We start from the raw sequence: 7,849 nt of genomic DNA on the forward strand, positions 1-7,849 counted from the left end.
CACTCACTTCGTAAATGATGCTTTGTCTTTCTCGGTGGCACAAAATCTTTTATTCCATCTTGCTCTCACTTACTCCATTTTATAGGTTCTCTTCATGAATCAGCCTCTTTTGTTTCTTAGGAGTGCAAAAAAAAAAAGAAGAGAAGATGATAAGAAAATCAAACTGATTGATCTGAGATATTAAGAAACGAGCAAAAAAAAGAAGAAAAAATACCCCAGAGTGCTTTACTAATGAAAAAAAGAGCTGGTGTCAAAAAACATCAATCATTTCCTCTATTTCCAGTGCATCCCACATTTTGAAAATCATTTCAGATTCATTCATTTTTTCCTTAATGAGAAAAACATATTTCTATAGGCTTGCTAAAAAATGTGAATGGCAGATGGATGGTGGAGACGCCTAGGCCGTAAATCGCAACATTTTTTCTCACTTTTTTCGCTTTTCCATTTAAGGTGCCACATGCGCAGCTTCAACCCAAACCAATTTTTCCCTGCATGAATTAAATATGAGGCTTGGTAATGTTTAAATGAGCAACCGACAGACACGAGCTCGCTCAAACCTACTTCCAATGACCTGCTCCTGCTTCCCCCCCATCTATGGCGGCCCTTCGTCAACACCATCGCGTAATAAAAAAATAATAAAACAAAAAAATATATATATGGATAAGAAAATGTGACCTGGCCCGTTTTACAGCACAGTAAATCAGCTTATATTACTGGCTGGTATCAAAGGTAATTGAAACTTTTATTCTTTGAGTAATAGCACCATCTCCAGTAATGCACTCCATCAGCAAGATTACTGCACACTATGAACATATATCACAAAGCAAAAAAGGAGCTCTGGTTGCTAGGAGATTTCGCCCCATTTGTAAGAGACAGAGAGAAAAATAGGGAGACACAGGAGTATAAAGTGAGGGTGGGGTACAGAAAGGAAAGATTTTCCTTTTCTATTGTTATTTTTCTACCTTGAAATAAAAAAATCCAGCCATTGACTTTCTTTTTTTTCTTTCTTCGAAATGCCTTGGAATCAGAGGAGACGAGCGTGATCATAAATCAAATGTGAGTGTGATACAGGTTTTAAAGTGGAACCATACACTATCGCCTGCTGCAAAAGGGACATTAAACACCTCCGCACATGGCCCCCGAATCAATCGCCAATCTGACAGCTTATTCCTCATGGCGCTGGGGTCAAAGGCTCTGCGTTGCATTTGATACACACAGTGGACCATTTTTTTTCTTCATTCCTGCTTTTACATGTGGAGCTCCACAACTCAAAATCATCTGACATCCTGAAGAGTGCAGGAGAACTTCAGATACTCTCACACACACACACACACTCATCTACAGCTCACTTCCATATAAATAGGAAAAACAAACAGGGATGTATCCCCAACCCCCCACCACCCCAAAAAAAGGAAAAAAGTGGTAACACACTGAAGAGTCTTAACTAAATGAGTATACAGCACATCGATCATGAGCCTTTCTGAACCAAAACCTATAATTACACTTTTGAGAAGGGTGCGGATATCGGATCTATCACCATCCATCAAGCGGGCTGTGGAAAGCGGACAGCACGAGTGGTTCAATTGAAAAGGTAGCAGAGCGTGTGAGAAATTCCATGCTGAATCTGTTTCCAATTAGCTGCACTGTAAATGTCTATTGTGGATTGGTGGCACGCAGCAGTCACACACAATCCACCGCTCTCTGTTCGCTCCTCTCGGAGATAATCAAAAATGAACCGAGAGGGAAATAAGAGGAAAGGAAAATAACATGTAAACAAATCTGCTAATTAAGAGTGTGAGCGGAAGCATCACGATCATGGTGGCTCACAGATTTTCAGAAATGCCGCACTGCCTTGTAGCATCCTATTAAATGTGAGACTAGAAAATTTGGGTGATAATAATGTTGATAAAAAAAGGGGGGGGGGGGGGGGGGGGTTGGGTTAAGATAAATAAACAAATAAAAAGCAGAAAAAATACAGCTTTTGGAGTTTCTGTCTTAATATTTAGGTTTCATTCAAACTAGCTGATTTTCTCACTCACAACAATTGAAATTACAGAACTACAATAGATTCATAATCCACAAACAGACTTCACAAGCATGAGCGCTAACATAAAGACTAAATGTATAAAAGGAGGAGAGTGGGAGAAGCAGTGCGTGGAACAGGAATCGGACAGCGGAACAGTTCAGTCTCTGAGCATGCATTGATGGGGGGGTGAAGGGGGTGGTGTTCAGATGTTACCTTGGTCAGGGCTCCTCCAGCGATGACCTGAAGGGTTAAAATGAACCCCCCACTCCAGGGCTGTAGAGGGTCATCAAGACTCAGCTCAGAATACTTAACGTCCTCTTCCCATTCCACACACACACACATGCGAGCGCTCTCTCACACACATGTGCGGCAGCCAGACCTGCGCGCGGCACGTATGAGATCGCTCCGATGTTCCCAGCGAAGAGCGAAAACTCAAGGTGACAACAAAAGAAAAAGCTGGAAAAGAAAGATGAAAAATGCAGGATGACAGCTGGCTGGACAGATGCGATTGGTCACAGAGAGGTTAAAGAAGCATCATGCGGTCTGATTATCTCTCTCTTTCTAACACTCTGCGCTGTTGCTGCTTTCTCTCTCACTCTCTCTCTCTCGCGCACACACGGAGGCTGTGCTGATCGCAGAGGCTGCTGATGCACTGGGAAGTTTGCAGTCCTCGATGGAGCCCCCGTCACGCATGGCTGGTCCCTGCTCACGCTATTGGCTGAGCCTCTGTCAATCCGACACTCGGGAGGCGGAGGCAGCAGAAGAGGTGGGAGGGAACAGGAGGAGCTTCAGAGCTGCATTAACCATTTGGAAGCTGAAGGAAGTGTTCTTTTTTCCTTTCTCCCAGTCACCCCCCTGAATCTGCACATTCACACACACCTTCAACACAAACACAGACTCCCCGGGTCTGCAGCTGTTACTAAAGGGGAACAAGAAAGCCCACCTTGACACAGTTCTTTGCATCTAAAATTTCGGTCCTGCCATTCTTTTATAAATTCTTTAATCTTCCTCCACATACAGTATCTGCAAACAATCAGTTGAGATTCAACCTCCTCACACCAAATGTGCATAGTAATAACGAGCCTCTATTTGCGCACCTCAAAAACCGAGCAAAATAATTGCAATTATCACAGTCACAATTGTCACCACTTCGTACACTTAAAAAACACACACACACAAAACAAGAAAAGAAAGCTGAAGTACTTCCAGAGTCCAGTGGCAGATAAGTGAAAGTTTAAGGGCTATTTGGTTTGATTTAGAAGCATGGCTGGGAGTGGGTCCGGTGTGAACGGAACATATTTGTGCATAAATGCATGACTTTATGATCACCCCCTACGGGCATGTTTCAGGAGAGGCCATTAGCCTTTCTACTCCACTGAGAGAGAGAGGGAGAGAGAGAGTCTTCCTATTTTTCTATGCAAAAGAAGTATTTTCTAGCTTTCTGACAAGTATTTTGCACTGGCCATTACTAAATAATAAATGACTGTTCTGGACGGGGTTCTGCTGGCACTGTTTGACTTAAAAGAATGTGGGATATTGATGTGCCAATCTTTAACTTTCTAATTATTTTCCCCCCTAAAATGCAAATAACATTTAAAAAGAATTATAAAGTCTATTACTAAATCAACCCTATTTTTCCACATAAGAGCATGCAGACACATCCATTTGTGATTTTAATGTCTTTGGCTTCCAGTCTAATCCGCTTTCTGCATTTATAGCTGTACAAAACATCTTATTTTGCTGCTTGATAGTGCAAAATGGTTTTTCTTACATTTCTATTACTATTTTAATGTATTGTCTTAATTATAAACAAGCTGGTTTGTAGCTTTGTTATTCAGCTCATAATTTTACTACAGCTGCTAATGAATAAAAAAAGCCCCACATATACCCAGAAATCGTTCTTCAATGAAAAAATAAAGGTTTTACATTTTTTTATGTACCATAATCAGATCAAATTGATTTCAGCGGTCTGTGTTTATAATTGTGTAGATTGAAGCCACAAGCAATATACTTGCTTTGCACATCCATAAATCTGTTCTGGTTTGCTTATAGATAAATTACATTTTACACATTTGGGCTCAGTAAGATTTCACATTCTTCAATGAAGTCTTTTATACTCATTTATGTATTTTATCAGAATTACAGTAAACTAGTAATACTAGATTTTAAATGTATTTCTATAATTAAATATAGTATAAATAAAATGAATGTATTAGCATTTTCTAAATTTAAATATTATATTTTCTCTGAGCTGACACATGGTGTTTTGGCATCAATGTGGTATATGCACAAAGACTTTTAATTTTAGTCAGCCAGCCCCAGGGCTTCCGGTTAATTGTCATCCCATACAAAATTGCCATGTTTAGGACCTGATTTCCTTAAAAACAGCGATCTTCACTGCCTGACTGAGATATGATATAAAGTATCAGGTATAAGGTATCAGAAAAAACAAGAAGCACTGAATTAAATATATTTTTCTGCACCATGTCTTTAAAATATGGAAATTAATTTTACCCCAGTATTTTCAATTGAATTTCTGTGCTAGCCTGCTGCTAATGACGGCTCCTGCGTTTAAATGGTCTTGTGACTCTTTTTAAGCTTTAACAACAAAATGGATGCTTAAGTCTATTTAACTATTATATCTGAATTAAATTAGATTAGATTCAACTTTATTGTCATTACACATGTACAAGTACAAGGGAACATGTACAATTAAATTACAACATCGATGCTGTAAAAGGAACCTTATACAATTGAAACCAGTCACATAAACTTTTCACTGAAAGTTCATCATTGGCTGAAAAACACTAGCTGTGCATATAACCCATTAAATTCAGTTTCACATGGTCATTCAGAAATCATTGTAATATAAATTTTTGTTCAATATTAAAATCAGCTATGTATGATGCTTTTGAGCAAGCCTTTTTTTTCCAAAGCATATTTAACATCATATTTCAAAACAGCATTTAAATTAAACGGTTAATAATATAAAAATGTATCAATTTGATTTATCCCTGCTGAAAAAAAAAACAAATGTAGTGTTCTCCAGATGATACATAAATTCAGCAAACAATGCAAGTTTAGATTTAGTATTATAGCTAGTCTTATTTAATTCGCTTTCTGAACGTATGCCACTTCTATTTATACAGACACATGATATATGTTTCTCCACCAGATATACATTTCTCTACAGACGTTCATGGCATGTTCTTATTTACACAGTTAAATATACAGTGTGTACAGTATACTGTGTGCGTTTCTGTTAGAATTTCTGTTTACCTAGCCACACGTTTTAGATTTTCTTATACAAGATTAGAGTTCAACAGAAGGCATGACATACATATTATAATGCAAATGCGTGTCCTTTACTGTTAGCTTGTCTATTTTACGCAGACACACGTTAGATGATCCCACACCAGATTACACTTCATCTGAAATTTACATCTATGGGGATTTGTAACAAGACACCTTGAAGATGCACCCGGTGACTGAATGATGTATAGCCAAACGTATATCCATTAATATATGACAGCGCACTGTAAACTAATCTGTGTTTAGTTAACTGTTAATAGGCATTTCTGCAAGGAAAAGCTTATGAAAAGAGTGATCAACGCCTGCTTAAAACAAAGGACTCACTTAAGCCATGCACATGGAGAGCTCGCAGCGGCCGACACATCACAGAAAGCATGACACAACAATTGCTCTTTTTAATAATTGCTGTAATCTAATTCTAAACACTCTCATTGCTCTACATACATGCATGTATAGGTTTGCAGCGGACGTGATATATGTTGTGCTTTTTTAAATTATGTTTTTCTCCCCACGTGGCTCTCCGCATCACTTGCTTTTGTATTACAATTCAGATTGCACTTGTTGTGAGGTGAGAGAGAAAGAGAAAAAAGACAAACAATTTTCGTCCTATTGTTCGTCGCGTTCAAAGCTCTGTGGATAAGCTCGCTCGGCCGTAGAAGAGTGTACGTGCGGTTTCTGCTTACCATAAAAGCCGTCACACTGACACGCTGGTGAATGCATGCGCCTGCTAAGCTTGACTTTAGCACTGCGCAGAGTTTATGTACGCGCTGTTTGTGCAGCAGGCCGCCGGATCATTAAGTTGCAATTAAGCATAGTTGGAGCGCGCGGACGAGTATATCCATCAGTCAGTGAAGTGTGAGGGCCTGTCACTGTGGAAGAAACAGATCCTACCGTCGCTAATCACCCGGGGTGCCTTATCCTCTCTTGGTGTCCCCAGTACTGCACTAACATTCAATTTTTATTCTATTTGCTTGCTTATTTGCCCGTCCGCCTGCTATGCCAGCTGTTTACCATCTCCGAGAAGGTGTGTAATGAGGTAAACAGTCCAGTCCGTGGTGACAGTGCTGTAGCGGCGGAGGGGGAGAGATGACATGGCCGATGAGGAGAAGTGGGGAATGACTGACAGCTGATGGGGTTTCGTCGAGGGACGACGACAGGTGGGTATGCTAATACGGGTCACGCATGTACAGCGGGACCTTCCTCTATTACATTCTCTTTCTTATTCACTCTCTCTGCCTCATTCTCATATTCCCACTGATGCCCCCACAGAGCAAGTCGCGGAAAAGAGAAGGCTGTTTGCTCACACCGTGCCAGTCCCGGCAGCCCCCGGTGAATACAGCACCCCACTGGCGCTCTTAAGCCCCAGCGCAAACAAGCCACATGCACACACGTTGTTTGAACTTTCTCCTACAGTTGCAACTCATCTCTCTGTGTCTTCTCGCTGTCGCTTCTGTTTTTTTTCTTAACAGAATGATATTATACTTGATTCTTATTTTTACCTCCAGGTTGAGCCCTTGACATGGATGCTATGGTATTCTCTACAATGACACACACACCAAAAAACCCAAAAAACATTTTTATTTATGCTGTGTGTAACTTTGCTAGGTATTGCTGGTTAAAACCCCCAGCCATCCCATGTGGACAGTGCTTTTTGTGGGGTGCGAGTTCAATAAGGGGTCAGCATCAATCAGAGCACATGTCACATTGTTTCCAGACCTGACTCTATGCTGACAGGCCTGAAAGCCAAATGTAAGACAGGGCGTGACCTTGGAGGTCACGAGGGGTCAAGTGACTTTGGGCTTGAGGAGATCTGTGGCAAAGAGATTACCGGCCCAATTCTTCAATTCTCCAATACTAATTCATTTTTCCTAAACCAATAATAGGAAAATGGCTTTTAGTTGCTGAGAAAGGTTCAATATACGACACACACATGCTGTGACATACGATTTATCTAGAGGGCAGAATTTTTTTTTTGTTTTAATTCCCTCCAAGGACAAGCTAGTTTAGTGCCGTAGATTAATATGCCGCTAGTAGGAGAGTCACAGATGGCTCAGCAACACAACAGCCAAGCAGCAGCTGCTTGTGCCATGGCTGGTGTGGCATCAGTGCGTGGTCTTCACAGAGGCCTGGGCAAAAAACACAATCCTAGCTTTTTAGAAAACAATGCAAAATCTGCTTCATATCAATCTAGAAGTAAATGGGTGGTGAAAAACTACGTTGTTTAGATAATCTGGCCACAAAAAAGGCTTGTATAATACACCCACACCTGTACAGCTTATATTTTAGCCTCCTGTGATGTGGTATGACGGTCTATTGGTGCAGTGTTTCACCGGTAAATACAGATATTGTTACTGCCAAACCTGTAGATGAATCAGATGACATGTAACAAGGCGTAATGGGCTATTGATTTTCTAACCACTCAGAGGACATTGTCAAAGATTTAATGGACTTCGGATTCTTAATATGCCTTAATAATAATAAAAAAACGATCTTATTCTTTTCATGTTAAGA

General features: G+C 40.3%; 1 protein-coding gene across 1 annotated transcript in view; it reads right to left on the reverse strand.

Moving 5' to 3' along the window:
* tenm3 (teneurin transmembrane protein 3) overlaps nt 1-2,656 on the reverse strand; it is a 217,033-nt gene extending 214,377 nt beyond the window's left edge. Inside the window, 1 exon segment of the mRNA XM_056457389.1 lies at nt 2,240-2,656. The gene's annotated coding sequence lies outside the window, so the exon portion shown is untranslated.
* Between the last annotated feature and the right edge of the window lie 5,193 nt (nt 2,657-7,849).

Source organism: Danio aesculapii, chromosome 1 (assembly GCF_903798145.1).
Source record: "Danio aesculapii chromosome 1, fDanAes4.1, whole genome shotgun sequence".
NCBI classification, from domain to species: Eukaryota; Metazoa; Chordata; class Actinopteri; order Cypriniformes; family Danionidae; genus Danio; species Danio aesculapii.